Genomic DNA, 18,390 nt, shown 5'->3' with positions numbered 1-18,390 from the left:
AGCAGTTCTGAAGGGGTTAACTGTTTTTTTCATTGCACATGAAACCTTCACACACATTTTGCAACGTCATTAAGACTATAATGCAAACTAGTAAAACACATGAGACCAGAAATTAAAGTATACTGGAAAATAGAGGTGGAAAGTGACGTAGCAAATATCACATGAGGAATCACAGTCAAAACAGTAGAAAAGACAGAAGTGAGATTAGAGAGATAACCAGGGAATATTTTTTAAAAAGCCATGTTCCCCCTTCTAGTTTTTTACTTTAATCATGTCTGACCATTTTGGAGTGAGGGCAAGCCTATTTGGTAAACCTCTTGTATATGCTCTCATTATTTTCTTTAAATCTCCTTTTCATTTTTTCCCACCTCACATGCAAATTTGATTAGTGTTAGGCTATGGTCAGAATTAATGGATAAACCATGTTTTACTTATTTTTACAAGTCCCTCTATTTAGAACTCTGAATAACACACAAATATACAATAGAGATATTACTTAAATATCCATGATTTGACCACAGTGACTCTTTATAGTGATCAGATGTGGGCTTTAATTTGGGGGACTTGGGAAAAGATAAGTGGCCTATATTTGTATTATGGTTTTGTTGTCCAAAAAATAATGGTCATAGCACCAATTTCAATGTATTGCTCTAATATATGTAGTAACAGCAGGTAAAGGTTTTTGACACTTGCCTGGGTAGACACTATTTATGTGTATTCACTTATCTAATTTTCACAAGAATCCTATGGGATATATGTTACTATAATAATCCCAATGATTGGAGAAACAGCAGCACATAGAAGTTAATTAATTTATCTACTAGTAAGGGGCAGAGCTGGTAATCAAGCCAAGAAGACTTTGCTCTTAACTCTTACCCTGTGGCCCTCTATGCCAGGTGCACACTGCATTCAGTAAGCATAGACATCCCATTGCTTCCTTTCACTGGTGTACAATCTATTGACCAAAATATCTGCGATCACTTCTTATGATTTGGATATTAAAGAAACCTATACATTTAAATTTAAAGGTGTAATTACGTTATTAGACCAAAGTATGCCTGTTTATACCCTTTTGCTTAACATAATACATTGTGAGTATTTGGTTCAATAAATCATCAACATTTACCATGTCCCTAATACCACACTGTCTGCAGTGGTTATGTAGAATGAATTTGGATGTCTCAGGCTCTTCACCCATAAACATTTTAAAAAGATGGAAAGAGTAAGTTTACTTAAAACCAATAGAAAATGATTTAAAATATTACTATCGATTGATAATTTAAATAAAATCACTGCTGGGCTATATAATGCAGATAATAAATCCCGTGAGCTATCAGACTGAAAGATATTATATTTGGTTACTATGATTAATAAATGCCTCATGGAAAAAATTTTGAATATAAGTTTATTAGACGCTGTCTGAAAATTTGGTTCTCCATACACACATAAATGACATAAAAGATCAATTATATTTATAAGCTATTAATAGGATCCATGCTTATGAATCTTCACTGGTTCTAATATCTGACTTCTTATTTTTAAACTTTTGAAAAATCATTGTAAATTCAGGGGTGGGCTTCACAAAGCTATAAAACAATTGTAATAATCACCAAGTCAATTTACTAAAAGTCCATACATGCTCTCTAAGGTGGTCCCCAGACTCCCACTCAGGACTGGTTATTATGCTTAGTTATGTTTCCAAGGTAACTGTAGATTCAAAATACCAAATAAGAAAGAAAAAAGCGGACTTTCAGGGTCATACAGATGACACTACAAAGTCCTATGCATTATTGGTTGTGCCTAGCTCAGTGTCTTCTGTTGATGTCCTGTAAATATGTGTTGAGTAAAGTGGCAGTAAGGAAAGAGAAATCAAATTGCGAAAGTAAGTAGAGAAATAGGACTGCACAAGAATCTATGATTTCTTACTACAAGAGCCAGTGCAATGTTTTAAAACTCTTAAAAGCATTACTTTAGATTATTTTGTGTTTATAAACAATGAGATTTTCTTATCAAATAAGGTTGACTTCTCCTCTAAATACTTTGTTTAAAGCACCAAAGTTTCAAATTATTTGAAGGCTTTCATAAAAGATCTTAATATTTTAGAAAATATTTAAAAATCTAACAAAAGGAGATAGCAAATTAAAGAGGTAAAACTGAACATCAAAATAATTAGTAACTAGTGACATAGTGATGTTGAGAAACAAAATAATCAAGACACTAAGATAAATGGGAGTATCAATAAAGGTCCCATCCAGAAATAGATGGCACATCTGTTTAGGTAAATTGAAAATTGCTATTCTTAAAGGGACCATTTACAAAGGTGTGGATGAGGTGAAAGGGAATTCCAAAAGGTGGAGTTCGTAAAAATAAATAAATAAATAAATAAATAAATACATACATAAATAAATAAATAACAGCTGTTGTCACTTCGGTCCCAAAGGGAGGAGAAGGAGCAGTTACCAAAATCCAGAGAGAGAGAGAGAGATTACCTTGGAAGTAGTGGTGGAAGAACATAGTCAACTGAGGAGATCTGGCAGGGGAGAAGACAGGGCAGTAATATCTTGAGGTCATTCTCCATCTTTCCAATCTGTTGCTGGTGCGCCTCACTAACTATATCCAACTCTAAGATGGAAGGCAAGGAAGCTTGTTGATGGAGTCTATCTAGAGTCAGCCTCTTATGGCAGAGAGCAGAGTAGAGAGACTTTGGAAAGATCAATGGAAGATACCTGGCATTATGAGCAAAAGCCAAATAATAATATCTTAAAGCCTAAACCACTGAGCAATCAAGATTTTATTTAAATTATTGGTGAAACTTAAGAAGCAGTAGAAAAATTGAAAAATTTGAAAAAATGGTTAATACTTTAGGAAATAAAATTCTGAAAAACACCGAGAGGAAATGTAGAATTCTATAAGTAAAGATGAAGATACAATTTTGTGTGTGTGTGTGTTGTGTATGTGTGTGTGTGTGTGTGTGTGTGTGTGTGTGTGTGCTTACGTGGAACCAGAGAAGGAGGAAAAAAAACTATAGGCTAGAGGATATTGATTTGGAAAAAAAGTTTATATTAAAATTTTACTTCTATGAGAGCAGACTCCCTAGTATATTCAGACACCCTATTTTACTTTGTAGGGTGAGGACAATGAGATACAAAGTGGAAAGGAACACCAATACTAAATAATCAAGATAAATATTTGAATGCAATATTTTTAAAAATGTGAAAAAATCCACAATGAACAAAATATTTAAATTTTTTTAAATACGGATTTCTCTTTCTTTTTATGATCCTGCATTATAGTCTGATTGGTGTAGTAGTTTCCAATTGATCCTCAGTCTTCCAGCTCTGTGAGTGCTATGGCCAGCACTGGTTAGGTTTATAAGGGTTGAACACGGCATGCAAACACATTGAGCAGTGTGGGGTTTTTATATGTAACCATGCTTTTGATTGTAAAAACCATGCTTTTTATTGACTTTTTCCACTGGGTTCAAAATATGGGAAAATATTTGATGAGTCGTATAGAGGGGCACACATTTTTCCTTTTGCCTCAGGCTCCAATATGATTCAGCACATGACTGTTGAACACTGTAATACATGGCTGATAATTGATGTTTATTGAATGAAAGAATGATTAAATGAATTAATGTGGTCATTTCCTACTCCAAATATGTATTACATATTTGGTGTCCCTTCCAGCTCATTTTTTTTTCCTTTGGCTGCATAATTTGTGGCCTTGCTCTGACATTCTTACTCAAAGTCACAAGGGCAGGTTTAAGGGCATGATTAGGGACATATAGATGCTCAAAGAAGGGTGTTGTAAAGAACTCATGAATAATCCACTAGGTAAGAAATTTTCATAATAACAGTTTACCAAAATTGCCAGTATTTTTTGTTGTCATTGTTTTGTTTTGTTTTTTGTTTTCATTTCTGTTACTACTCTTTACCTGGAATCTTCCTCAGTTTCTTCTCAATCCTATTCAATGAATGCTTTTCATACTCTATTTGGTTAAACATTCTGAATGTTTAATTTTAAATAATCATATATCAGTATGGGAGAACTTTAGATTTGCGATATTCTAAATTTCCATCTTTCTTTTCTTAGTTGTTCCCTCATGTTATTCTCAAGTGTGTTTTTTAATTCATTTTGTATGCTCTCTTGTTTGGAACTATGTATTTTTTAAAACTATATACATCTTAAAACTCTCTGCAATACCTGGCAGATCAGGGAACAATAAATATTAATTAATGATAATTGTAATAGTAATGAGTAGCAATTTAATTTGCTCACATATTCTGCCTTAAGACCCCACTGGAATAATATGGATTTTTACAACAAGCGTAATTTCTTGTCCTTGAAAGCCTTTTCTTTGGTTTCCATTTTAATGTCTCCCATTATTGTTTTGTTAGACATAGACGATACGAAGACAGACTCTGATGCATTATTTATCTTTCCCATAACTAATATCTGGGAAAAAACAAAAGTGAAATTTGACATAGAAAAACTTTTATCTAAGAGCCAGATCATATAAATGCATGTGGTTAAGATGCATTTTTGAGAGTTTTTTGGAAAGATTATGTGGAATGTTGATTTTGTAAGTAAATAAGAAACAGTGTCCTTTGTGTCTTATATATTATTTATGATTCTATTTTTTTAAATATTTTTTCACAAGAATATTTTGCTGGATCTTTAAATCGTCCATGTGTTGGGACTAGTTCACCTACTGGTCCATATCCACATAACTCATGCTTTACTGTCATAGACTGATGTGACACAGTGTAATAGAATATGATGCATTGCCTGAATTTAAAGGAACATGGACTATTTCTGGATCTGCTGTGCAGCATAAGATCTGTATCACATTTGAAACAAAGCTAACCAAGCAGACAGAGCAGAAAGATATGTATAGCATCCATTAATCAGGGTAGAGTATATATTTTTTCAGCATCTTACTCTATTTGCCTGGTATATTTTAAGTCTGAAACACAGAACAAAAATAGCCTTAGTGACCGTTCATATTGTTTTTTACATTACTGTCCTTAGAGAATCATCCCCTCAAAAAGATGAAAGCGATTTCATTTTGATTAAAAATGGTTAAATACGTTGTATTACATATATTCCTTCATTCCATCTTTTCTCACTGGGGAAACATTAAATATTCTGCAATGTATGCATTTTGATTAATAAATAAATATATGACTATTAGTACCAAGCTGAGCTACTATCTGCCATTTAACCCAATCAAATTCAAAATAATTTAAAGCATGTTTTTTATAAGAACTGCAGGTATCAAATTATGTCAGATTTGAACTAAGGAGAATAAATAAGGAATAGAATTAACTAAAAGAAGCATATTTACATAAGTGTATGAAGTTATAGAAGACCTTCAGTTTAAGTAATACTTTAGAAGCTCTTTGAGGCAGAACTGCCACACGTGCTCTAAAGAAGGCAACTTGCAGGGTGCCTGGTGGCTCAGTTGGTTGAGCATCCAGGTCTTGATTTGGCTCAGGTCATGATCTCAAGGTTGGTGGGTTTGAGCCCACATCAGGTTCTGCACTGACAGAATGGATGGAGTCTGCTTGAGATCCTGTCTCCTTTCTCTCTGCCCCTCCCCCACTTGCTCTCTGTATCTTTCTCAGAATAAATAAAAATAAGCTTTTTAAAAAAAGAAGGCAATTTACATCTCTCTCTGTTTTATAAGGTATGTTACCCATTTTCAAGTTCTTTTCATATAAGTTTACCCCATCTTTCCTACATATTTTAATATGTAAAATCCTTGAAGTTGGGCCACTGCTTCTTTCCTCCATTCATAGAATTTATTCACCCAGATTAGAGAAATAGGAACTACCAGATGTCAGACTGGCACATGTTTTCCCCATTTGGTCCCCCATTCTGGAAAGAGGTAGTAAAATACCTCTAACCTTACTGCAGTGAGGCATTTACTATTCAGACCCCACCCTTATCCAGAATTTCACTAGTATTTTTCAGGGTTTTTTTTCCTTATCCATATGTCCTCTCTCCTGCTTTCTCTCATAGCTACATTCCATTCCTCTGAGATAATTACCCCTTGACCTTCCGGTTACTGACAAAATTACTTCTCAAGGGTCTTTAAGTGATACAAACTATCAAGTACATGTAGCTTGCTCCCAAAGCTTATCTCCATCCCTGACCTACTCACATCTTCCCAGATGCACTGAGATCACCTGTCTTTAGAAATCAGCCAGATGTGTTATGTCACAATATGTGTCTTCCACCCCAAAACAGTCATCTGTTCACCATTCCACCATGCTCATTAACCTTATCCTACTTTCCCAACTGGCCAACCTGTGCAACATGACTGGACACCTGAAGGTTGGAGAAGGGAACGTATGCTTGTGGGATGATGTTCAGTATTTATTTGATCTGTTCAGTTAACATGATCCCTCACAGCCAGTCTGTAAATAACATTTAGCAATTTTCCTTATAATTTTTCTATGTTTCCCTCCCCATTTTTTGTCTCACGTCCACCCTGAACCCAGATGCAGACCCATTACTACATATGTGGTTTCTTCCCTCATCATTCTCATGCTGCAATCTATTTGAGGTGCAAAGGCTAGAATAATCTCTCACACATCTGTAATGTTTCCTTTCTCCTTACTGCATAAGAGTGACACTCTCCCATCCTCTTCCTGTCCCTTTCATCCCAATCAACTATATTTTTTTCTTAGTCCACTTCATGAATGATTCATTCAAGTCTATGTAATCTGTTGTTTGCAGAGAAATTGGAGTTTGGAAGGGAGAGAATTGGAAAGGAGAAATTCTCAGTTTCTTTGCATTTTTCCCTTCCCTTCTCTTTCCTTCCTTTTGTAAATGTATCCATTTATAGCCTCCTCCCCTCCCCTCCCTTCCCCTCCTCTTTCCTCTCTCTCCTCTCCTTTCCTTTCATCTATCTCCTCTTTCTGTCCTTTACTTTCATTCATTAGATACTTATTGAACACCTGATATGTTTAAGTACCTTGGGAGCTAGATACTAAATCAACGTAATCCTACTTCAACTCAGGGAAGTAAGTAGCATGACATTAATCCTCGCAGCACATTTGTTAGGAAGTATTATTATCTATATTTCATAGAAGAGGAAACTAAAGTTGAGAAAGCTTTCATAATAAGCGGAGGTCACAATGCTAATAGCAAATAATCTGAGATTCAAATCTAGGCATTCCCAATTCCAGAAATCATATTTTCCCCCCACAAAACTACTTGATTGAAATCTTTATCCACGAAATCTAAGGTACTAGTGAAGATATGGACTTCAGAAGATATGGATAAATGAATCCGAGGTCATAAAACAAAGCCAGTGTGCATAGAGGTAAAGAGGGGACAGTGGGATTTTGTGAAATAAACTGGAGGAATTAGAGAGGAATTTGTGCACCACTTGGTGAGGAGGTCTTGTCTACATTCACGACCATGCCATCTAAGGGTCTTCTGCAGTCCAGTGCAGGTCCTCAGATGCAAGAAGAAGGTCATAGCCGTGGAGCACTGCAAATGGGGCAACAGCGTCATCAGGGTGAATGGGCAGGCCCTGGAAGATTGAGCTGCTCATGCAGCAATACAAACTACTGCACCTGTTGTTTCTGGGCCAGGAGTTGTTTGCCAGGGTGGACATCTGAGACTGAGTAAAGGGTGGTGGTCATGTGGCCCAGATTTACAATCTTCCAGTCCACCTCCAAAGCTCTGGTGGCCTATTATCACAAATACGTGGATGAGGCTTCCAAGAAAGAGATCAAAGACATCCTCATCCAGTACGACCAGATTCTGCTGGTTGCTGATCCCTGGTGCTGCGAATCCAAAAAGTTGGGCGGTCCTGGTGCCCGTGCTCCCTATCAAAAATCCTACGGATAGGCCTACTGTGAGGATCAGGGTTCAGCTTTATAATAAGTAACTGGTGGGAATCAGGGTTCACCTTAATAATAAACTATTGTCACGGGGAAAATAAGGAATATTTAGGACATAAAATGGTAGAATTTTATGATGAATTTGGTTTATGGATTACAGGCTAGAAGGTTTCTATAATGACTCAGAGGCTTCTGCCTTACATAATGGAATGTTTGATCTAGAATGGGATAAGGAGGTAAAATATTAATTGACTGCATGTGCACGTGTGAGACAGAAGAAAATATAGAATAATGAAAAAGAAGTATAGGACCAAGTTGTGAAGAGCTGCAACATTGACAGAGGGGCGATCTTAGTCAAGGGCCAATGAAGAGGAAATATGCTAGAAAATACGTGCAGGAAAACAACAAGGGGAGCAGAAGAAAGATTTTAAAAGAAGGAATGTAAATAGCATCAAATGCTATTAAAATTAACACTGAAATTTTTCATCAGATTTGGTGACTAAAGAACATGGCTAACCTTAGCAAGAGCTGTTTGAAGGCAAGTTTCCAGAGGTCAGAATGGGAATGGGTAAAGTTAGAAAATGGAGTCTGAAAGAGCAAGGGATCCTGCTATGGAAAAGTAGTGGTGCTGATCAAGAAAAGTTTTTAGAAGAAGTCATATTTTTTCCCCGTTTATCTTAACAACTTTTTGAAAAAAGAATTCCAAATAATTAAAATAATTTGAGAATGTAGACTTGTAGTATAATTTCCATATGCGTATTTAACTAGTCTCATATTTTTCACTAGTTTAATTCTATCTTTATTACTCTATTTTAAGATCCTTAAAAGGACAGATTCATGAATCTAATTATTTTATATCCAATTATAATCTTATTTTAATGTAGTACACATATCAATATTGATCAATTAGTCATCAACTATTTATTGCAGATATACTATACATGAAATAGTTTTCTACTACAGACAGAAGTTCTCTATCAGAACTTCACTTAATATTGTGTTTTCATTCAAATGATAACCTTAAAGTAGTAATTAATCATATTTTAGATTATGCTGTGAAATTTGAGTACCCAGATTTACATTTGTAGTTTGCACTTTTTTTTAAATTCCCATATAAAGTCATGATTTGCTCTATGAAAAAATGTGTATGGATTCAAATGAAGGAATGTTGGGGGAAATTACATCCACATATGTATGTAAACCTCCAGATCAGAGAAGGCTATTCTGTGTTAACAGAATCACATTTGGTTAAATAACACAAAACAATAAATAGATCCATCTGTATAGGTACCAAGTTTTTAAAACAGCAAATAATGAATATACAATGAAATTTTCTTTCTTTTTTTAAATGTTTATTTATTATTTTTGAGAGAGAGACAGAGTAAGCAGGGAAGGGGCAGAGAAAGAGAGAGACACAGAATCCAAAGTAGTCTCCAAGCTCTGAGCTGTCAGTGCAGGGCCCAATGTGGGGCTCAAACTCACGAGCCGTGATGTCATGACCTGAGCTGAAGTCAGACACTTAACCGACTGAGCCACTCCGGTGCCCTATGATGTTTTATTTCTCATTCTAATGTCTAGCAATAACAGATTGAATATCTATTTGAAATAGAGTTTAATAGCAATAATATAAACATCTTATTCAAGGAAAAATGCAACTTTAAATAATCAAATAATACCTTATTAAATTAGGCAGACTCATGGTTAAATATGAGATCTGTTTTTCTTGAACCAGCAAAATATTGAAGTCATTAATAATTCTCACTTTGTACAACATCTTGGTGAATAGGGATTCTCCACTTTAAAATATTAAACTCAAAAATGCAAAGTCATATCTTATATAGAACTGGGCTTGTGCCTATCTCTTCCTACAAGTTATTCAACAATGGACCTTGACCCAGGGATATACAAGAACATACACAGTTGCAGTTCCACGAACACAGAGGTCCAATGGGCTCTGATGCCAGTGACGGCTCCAAGGAAGAAGCAAAACTTGGCTTGATCCTTGCTATAGATTGAATGTTTGTGTCCCCCTAAAGCTCATGTATTGAAACCTAATGCCCAGTGTAACGGTATTTGGAAGCAGGGCCTTTGGGAGGAGCTTAGGTCTTGAGAGTAGAGCCCTCGTGAATGGGATTCATGCCCTTATAAGAGAGATCCCAAAGAGCTAGTTGTTTGTTTGTTTGTTTGTTTGTTTTCCTTTCAAAGTGCAGGCACAGAGAAAAGACCCTTTATGAACCAGGAAGTGGGTTCTTATTTCCCAGTCTGCCAGCACCTTGATCTTAAACTTCCCAGCCTCCAGAACTATAAGATATACAGTTCTGTTCTATATAATCCACTCAGTTTCTGGTATTTGGCTATAGCAGCCTGAATGGACTAAGATAATCCTTAAAATTAGTATAGGCACTGTCTCGATATTCTAGGAGAGGGAGACAAAATGAGCAAAAGTATATGGAGGTGTGCTCAGGAAAATGAGGGCTGCAGTTTAGCTGAAGACTGTGTAAAGTGATCAGAGGACATACAATTACAAAGTAGTCTGGGGCCAAGCTCTAGATTAAATGCTTTTACTGCTAGGCCAAGCCATTGAATCATATCAAGTTTCACTCTGGATTTATTGTAATCTCACACTGTTTTTACATAATTACATATCTCTTCCTGAGATTTTCAAGTTGCATAAAAAATATTTGCAAACTAGATATTTCTTCATATAAAACACATAAATCAGAAAAATAAAGAAAAAATTAAATAAAACTTTACTGAAACAACCATTGTGTTTCAGGTTTCTGTTTTTAGTGAAATTAGATTCATTGTTAAGTTCATTATTCTTTTCCCCCACTATTGTGGCCCTTTCCTCATTGTGCTTCACATCATACCAGGAGGAAAGTGAGATAATATTCGTGTAATTACCTAACTTATTTCTTTACCACCCCATTTCTTTCTTTCATTTCATTTTTTTGTCTCTATGAAAAACATTAAAATATTTGTAATTACAACCCTTTATTCCTTTCATTTTCTTTCATTTTGTTCATGTGAATTCTCCAATTGAGGAATCTGTGTTATCTTCAGAAATGTTTTGTGTCTTAAAAATGGAATAAAAAGGACAACTGATAAAGATATTGCTTTTTCCTTCATTAGTAGACCTCAGACTTAATATTTATCATTGTTTTTGTGGATGTCTGTTATATATTTAAACTGCTAACATATAAGAGATGACCAATAAAAGCATACACATACTTTTAAGTTAAACAAATTTCATTTAACATTTTAAATTAATGTACTAAATGAGAACATTGATTTGCACACTTCATGACATACTAATTCTATTCTGATTTTCATAGAATTCTATAAGGAAATGTCAACAGAAGAAATTACCTCTTATTTTAATATTCTCCCAGAGAAGTCATCTTACACTACAGAACACTCTTGAAAACAACAACTTGCTAAAATTTTAAAGATAGCCTCCTTCCAGCAATCAGAATTTCTTCAGAAGTAGAACCTTTTCCAAACATATTAATATTTTCAAAAAGATGATAACCCTGTCAGGGATTAGACTGTCTCCAGGGTTAAAACCATAATCTGGTAAATAATTTCAACAGAGGACTTTCTTTCTCCCTGAATAGAAAACTTCCTCACCAGGGAATCCCACAGATACTCATTTCTTCAAAGACAGGACCATTTAAACATGTCAGAATCTTCAAAGTGGAAAACATGCCACCCCTTAGCAAAATGAAGTCTTTTAAAGTAGAAGCCCAACAGCATTATGCAGGCTCTGAAAGAAAATTCCCACAGCTCTACAAAATACTGCTTTCAGTACCCAAGTCTCAGATTATAATTTAAAAATGTTATGCAGATCATACGCAATCTACTTTTTAAAAAAAAATAGACTTCAGTTTTTAGAGTAGTTTCAGGTTCACAGCAAAATTGAGCACAAAGAAAACAGAGATTACATATACTCTCTGCCCCCTCACATGTACAGTTTCCCCAACTATTACTATCCCCCACCAGCGTGGTACTTTTGTTGCAATTGAGGAACCTACAATGACACATCATTATCACCCAAAGTCCATAGTTTACATGAGGGTTCATTCCTGGTGTTGTGCATTCTATGGGTTTGGACAGGTATCAATGTTATGTATCATACCAAGTAGTTTCACCCCGTAAAACTCCTCTGTGCTCTGCGTAGTCATCTCTCCTCCCCTTTAACCCCTACTAACCACTGAGGTTTTTACTGTCTCCACAGTGTTGCATTTCCAGAATATCATATAGTTAGAATCATGTAATACATATCCTTTTCAAATTGGCTTCTTTCTATTTTTTAGAATAATAAATGTTTATGAAGCTGACCCATATTCAATGTTTATAAAATCAAAATAATATGGATAAGAAGAGACTTGAAGTCAACTCATTAAATAATAGGACTAGCATGTACTTCTTAAGGTCTTTTTTTAAAATTTTAATTCCATATAGTTAACATGTAGTGTTATATTAGTTTCAAGTGTACAATCAAATTGGCTTTCAATTAGTGATATGCACATAAGTTTCCTCCATGTCTTTTCATGGCTTTATAGCTCATTTCTTTTTGGCACCAAATAATATTTCATTATCTGAATTACCACAGTTTTTCCACTCTTCTACTGAAGGGCAACTTAATTGCTTACAAGTTTTGGCACTTATGAATAATGCTACTATAATTATGTAGGTAGGACATAAGTTTTCAATTTCTTTGGGTAAATATCAAACACTGCTGTGGCTGGATAGTATGGTGAAAGTACATTTAGTTTTGTAAGAAACTGCCAAACTAACTTGCACGGTGGCTCTATCATTTTGTACATCTACCAGTGATAAATGAGAGTTCCTGTTGCTCCACATCCTTGCCAGCATTTGGTGTTGTCAGTGTTCTGACATTTGACCATTCTAATAGGTAGCTAATAGTATCTTGTTTTAATTTGCATTTCCATGAAGACATATGATGTGGAGCATATTTTAACATGATTATTTGCATCCATATAATATTTGTGTGGTGTCTATCCAGAACTTTGGCCCATGTTTAATTGGGTTATTTGTTGTCTTATTGTTGAGTTTGAATGTTCTTTGTGTGAATATATATATATACATATATTTTAAACAACACTTTCTCAGAAATATTGTTTTTGGAAATATTTACTCCCAAATTGTGGTTTGTTTCTTTTTTTTATTATTGTTTTGACATTCTTCTGTAGAGCAGAAATTTTTAATTTTAATAAACTCCAGTTTATCAATTCTTCAATGGATTTTGCCATTGGTGTTGTATGTAAAAAGTCATTGCTATACCCAAGGTCATCTAGAGTTTCTGTGTTGTTTTCTAGAAATTTTATAGTTTCACATTTTACACTTAGGTCCATGATCCATTTTGAGTTAATTTTTTTAAAGAGTATAAGGTCTGTGTCTAGATTCCTTTTTTTTTTTTTTTTTTGCATCTGAATATCCAGTTATTCCAGCACCATTTATTTAAAAAAATTATCTTTGCTGCATCAATTACCTTTGTTTCTTTGTCAAAGCTTAGTTGACTATATTTATGCAGATCTATTTTTGGGCTTTCTATTCTGTTCCATTGATCTACTTGTCTATTATTTTGCCAGTACCAAATTGTCTTGATTACTGTAGCTTAATTGTAAATCTTGAAGTCGGGTATTGTCATCTTCCAACTTTGTTCTTCTCCTTCAATACTATGTAGGATATTCTCAGTCTTTTGCCTTTCCATATAAAATTTAGGATCAGTTAGCTGATATCCACAAAATAACTTGCTGAGATTTTGATTGAGGCTGTACTGAACCTGCAGATCAAGTTGTGAAGAACTGATATGTTTATATACAATCTACTTTTGAAATGTTCCCATTTGATTTGAACCATTTTAACTGTTAAGTAAAATATGGTAAGATCTACTTATCAAGAAAATAAGATTAGTGTCAAAAGCTATATTTCTATATTCCTTTAACTCTCATATAAGAATCCAGGGGAAAATAGTATATAAATGATGAACAAAACCCTATGGTTTTGAATCATGTAACACAGTTTTACCTTACTTCATGTTATGTGTGATCTCGAGGAGGAGCCTACAAGTCAGGAGAACAAGTTCTGTGATGACAAGTAAGTCATCTGGACTGCTGTACTTTTCTCTTTAGGTAAAAAAGTTTATCTGCTTCATCCACTTGACTGACACATTGTGAGGTTGAGTTAATCTTAGGGAAAACTGTGAAAAGTGCTGAGTGCTAAGCCATCATCACCATGGTCATCATTGTCAACTACACAATTGCCACAATTTTCCATCCCAGAAATTTGCATGTAGCCAGATAATCCTTTTTTTTTTTTGTCTAAATTTCAAATTTGTTTGGGTTGTGAGAGTTTTGGATATAAAATGGTATCATAATTACAAGTAAATGGAATGTCTAAGAAAAGTTACTGAAATGCATAGATGTTAGAGGAAAGAACAGAAAACTTTTGCAGTAATTTTTACTTTTTACCATTTATTGCATTGTTACTTATTATTTCTATATTTACATTTTATTATTATCAGTGTAGTCTAAGTATTGTTTGTAATAGAAAATATAATTTTATTCCTATTTATAGTATTCTATTTCTAAAAACATATTGAAAGCTCATTCAGAATATATTAAATTTAAGATTATGGGGATCAGGAGCAGGTCATGGGTTAGTTTAATCCTCTTTTCTCCTCTTCAATTATTTGTTTTCCCAAGGTGGTTATTTCATTCTACAATTGAAAGAGGACTAAAACATGGAGCGTGTGTGTATGTGTCTGTGTGTGTCTGTGTCTCTGTGTCTGTCTGTATGACTCAAACATACGATAGAATAGAACTCAGTATAATAAATGATACAGTTTTATAGACCATTTAAAATGTACACATGGCCAGAACTCACCGTGAGCAAAATTAAATGAATTTGAATTTCTGAATTGAAATTTGTGATTACAAAGGTTTGGGGTTAATTGATATTACGTTTTTCTGCCTATTAGTCTCTTTGTCTTATTCATAGTCAACTGAAGCCACCTCACAAATCTTTATAGTTCCATATCCCAGGACAGCTTTCCACCTAGTAACAGATTCACTTAAGACATTCTCAGCTCTTTAGCTCTTTGGGCAAACTGATTTTCTGGACTCCCAATGCTTTTCTGACCAGAATTTTGAGAATTTTCTGACTGCTTCCCTAGGAGCAGGGCTGCCTTAGCATCCTTGCCGTGTCAGTCCTTGAACAGGAGCAGCCTGTGGGAAGCGCAGCTTTGGTGCAAACTCTGGGTCTGAGAGGAATGAGCTAAGGCCCAAGGTCAATTATCCTTTGTTGCAGTTGGGAAAGATCTGAGAGGCTTATTTTCATGGCCACCATAGTGGATGAGAGCTAGTTTATTATCAAAGGAACTCCTGGGGCCAAGAAAATGAAAATATCAAAAGAAAATCAAAATGTTTAAGTACCTGTAATGTTCCAGGTGTTTTCAGTGTCTTAACACTTGTTAACTCTTTTACTTTTTATTATTTTTAAATGTTTTATTATTTATTTGTGAGAGAGAGAGAGCGTGAGCAGGGGAAGTGCAGAGAGAGAGAGGCAGGTGGGGGGGGGGCGGGGCACAGAAGATCTGAAACAGAGGATCTGACAGCACAGAGCCCCACAGGGGCCTGAACCCATAAGAGGTGAGATCATGACGTGAACCAAAGTCAGACGCTCAAGCTCAACCGACTGAGCCATCCAGGCACCCCACACTTGTTATCTCTTTTAAATTTTACAAAACCCCAAAGAGTAAATCTTACTATCCTGATATCGAATATATAAATATGAACATATAAAAACTGACATCACCTTAATTTTAAGGAGATACTTGAATAGTAAACGACACTATGTTAAAACTCAGTTGCTAAATGGATGCCTCTGATGGGTTATAGAAAATATGTTATCAGTATCATCACCAATTTCATCGGAAAAATCTTAGGTAATGTGAAGCTCAAAGTTTATCACTGGCAGAAAACACCATTGGTTTCTTCCTCTGACAAGTTTATTTTAATCATTTTCAATAAAGTATCTCCCAAATATCCATGCCTGAATAACAATAGTTTGTCATTAATTCTTTCAAATAAAATGATATTCCATGAAAGACTAGCTAGTTCAGCTTGTGATTCATTTTTGCAAGTGCTTCTCCTCCAGATAACCATCGTACTGCAGCATATAGCAAAAGTGCATTTTGTATACTTCTCACCTCATCACACGGTTATTAAAATGAGGTGTACTCAAGTGTCAAGATTTAATAAAATCATAAATTTCTATTGCTTTACTGAGATATTCTTAAGGGAAACTCTTCATTTAAATAATTAGTTGAACTATTTATTTATTAAATGTGAATCTGTGGTGGTGAGAAATAACCATGACTTCTAGTGGTGTGGTGCAAACTGCCAGCAGCTGTATCCACCTCTACTTTTTGTACCATTGGTGCAATTATGAACACAGTGATAGAAATAAAGTAATGCGTTAGTATTATTATGACAAAGTTTGATCGTGTGTATCCACTAAAAGTATCTTGGGTGGCCGAGGGGTCCAGACCACATTGTAAAATATTGTTCACGGTTGTAGTTAAGAATTCTTGAGACTATCCTAGAATATTTGTTCCATGAGGGCAGGGATCTTATATTGTTCATTTATGTGTTCCAAGCACTCAGAATGATCAGTAGCACATGATGTAAATATAAAAGTATTACCTGTTGCATTAAAGAAACATTGAAATCCTGAATTTTGATCCCTCTCCTCTCCCAGATACCCTCGTCACCAATCAGAGTATGTGCTGAATGGTTTTGTGATTTCCTTCTCTAATTTTTAAAAGAGATAATATAAGTACCTAGCTTACAGGTTTGTTTTAAAGATGAAATGTGAAAATGCATTAGAATGCTTCATAAAATGACCAACACAAGGTAGTGATATTCCATTATTTAAAAATATGTTGAAAAAATACATATATTAAGGTTCAATAATTGTCTCAGTTATAGTTATAGCTGGTTCTTTTGCCTATAATAATGTTGCAATCAGAAGAGTGAAGTATCATATATAAATGAAAACTTGGGATAGCAGGTCAAGGCTTAGATGGTAGCTTCAGAATGACTTCAGGCACTCAAGCTTCTATTTTTTCTGCACTAATATCCTACCACAGGCCATGTCTTGATCTAGTGTAGCTGCTGAAGCTTCAGTTTTTGCTTCTGCAGTGCAGGCCAGAAGATGGAAGAAAGATAGAAAGGGTTTTTAAGAAGTCTGACCTCAGCTGAATCAGCTCCTTTTAAAAAGGTTTCTCAGAAGTCTCATACCTCATATTTACATTTCTTTTGGCCATAGCACCGTAACATACAAAGGAAGCAGAGAAGTTAGTCTTTTATTCTATGTGTCAATACGCCTACTTAAAAACTGGGGTTCCTATACTAAGGAGAAAGAAGAAAACTGATGGTGTCCACCTATCGCTGGAACAATGTAATAGTTGCTATGTAACCTATAATGTGGGTATATTCTATCGTCTGATTGATGCAGATGCTTTTTGCTCCTCTGTGGACATAACAACTCTTTGACCTAACACTGAACTCAGCACCTTACCATAGGCCTTTATCCTTACTAAAGGACAGAGATTGTGCATCAGACTATATCTACTGCCTGTATGCTCTCCCCAGGATCAAGCGATGGGAATCTCTATGGACAGTGCATCAAATGTGATTCAGCTACACCGATGACTAGCCATTTTAGGCTGAACTGAGGAGCACTACAGCTATCCACGTTTCCTGAATCTTATCCCAATTATATTTCATTTAATAACGCTCAGTGAAATATCTGGTGGCAGGGGAAATGAAACTACATGCTTTTATGGGATCATTCATCAAGAACTAATTGAAGCGTCATACCGTTTAGTGCTGATAAAACAGCGTTACGATAAACAATAACAAAATTCACCAGAGAAGGATTTGTTTTGCCGTGAGGAAAATGGTTCCGTTTCATCCTGGGATTCCTGGTTAAAAGAGTCTCCAATGTACAAAGGGATAAACGCAGACCCCCCTCATAATGACGGGGTGGAAGCTGTGTCAAATGTATTAGTGTTGCTCCACTGCGGCCATTCTCCTCCTAAGTATTTGCTATTGTGTGGGACTCTGGCAAGAGGCTGCAGGACCAATGGGATTTTTAAAAGTTTCTTTTTGCTATTGATTGTTACTATGCTTGAAGCAGCTCCTTCACAGCATTTATTGGAAAATACAGAAAAATCTTAAAGTGTACTTTAACAAGTTCAGCTTTTCTTAAATCCCAATTTAAGAAGTTCCTTTTTGAATACTTCTGCATATAGAGTTAGTTGGCTTTTTGTCACTGCAATCCCTGTTCCTCCACACGTGGTACTTGGACATCTGGCTGAATTGAAAAGGAGGAAATAGAAAATGGATACCTTACACCTTACCACTTTGGGGGGAGGGATTGAAAAGAAATAGTAGCAAAATGAAATGTATGAGAAATGTGCCACAAACTGCTGAGA

General features: G+C 35.2%; 1 long non-coding RNA gene and 1 pseudogene across 3 annotated transcripts in view; both read left to right on the top strand.

The window, feature by feature from the left end:
- Nucleotides 1-18,390, top strand: part of LOC113598756 (uncharacterized) — a 943,191-nt gene that overhangs the window by 497,929 nt on the left and 426,872 nt on the right. The gene's annotated exons all lie outside the window — the stretch shown is intronic.
- On the top strand, nucleotides 5,768-12,873 carry LOC128315575 (40S ribosomal protein S16-like; annotated as a pseudogene).

This window comes from Acinonyx jubatus, chromosome B2 (genome assembly GCF_027475565.1).
Source record: "Acinonyx jubatus isolate Ajub_Pintada_27869175 chromosome B2, VMU_Ajub_asm_v1.0, whole genome shotgun sequence".
NCBI classification, from domain to species: domain Eukaryota; kingdom Metazoa; phylum Chordata; class Mammalia; order Carnivora; family Felidae; genus Acinonyx; species Acinonyx jubatus.
This window is presented reverse-complemented; position numbering and strand designations above follow the sequence as displayed.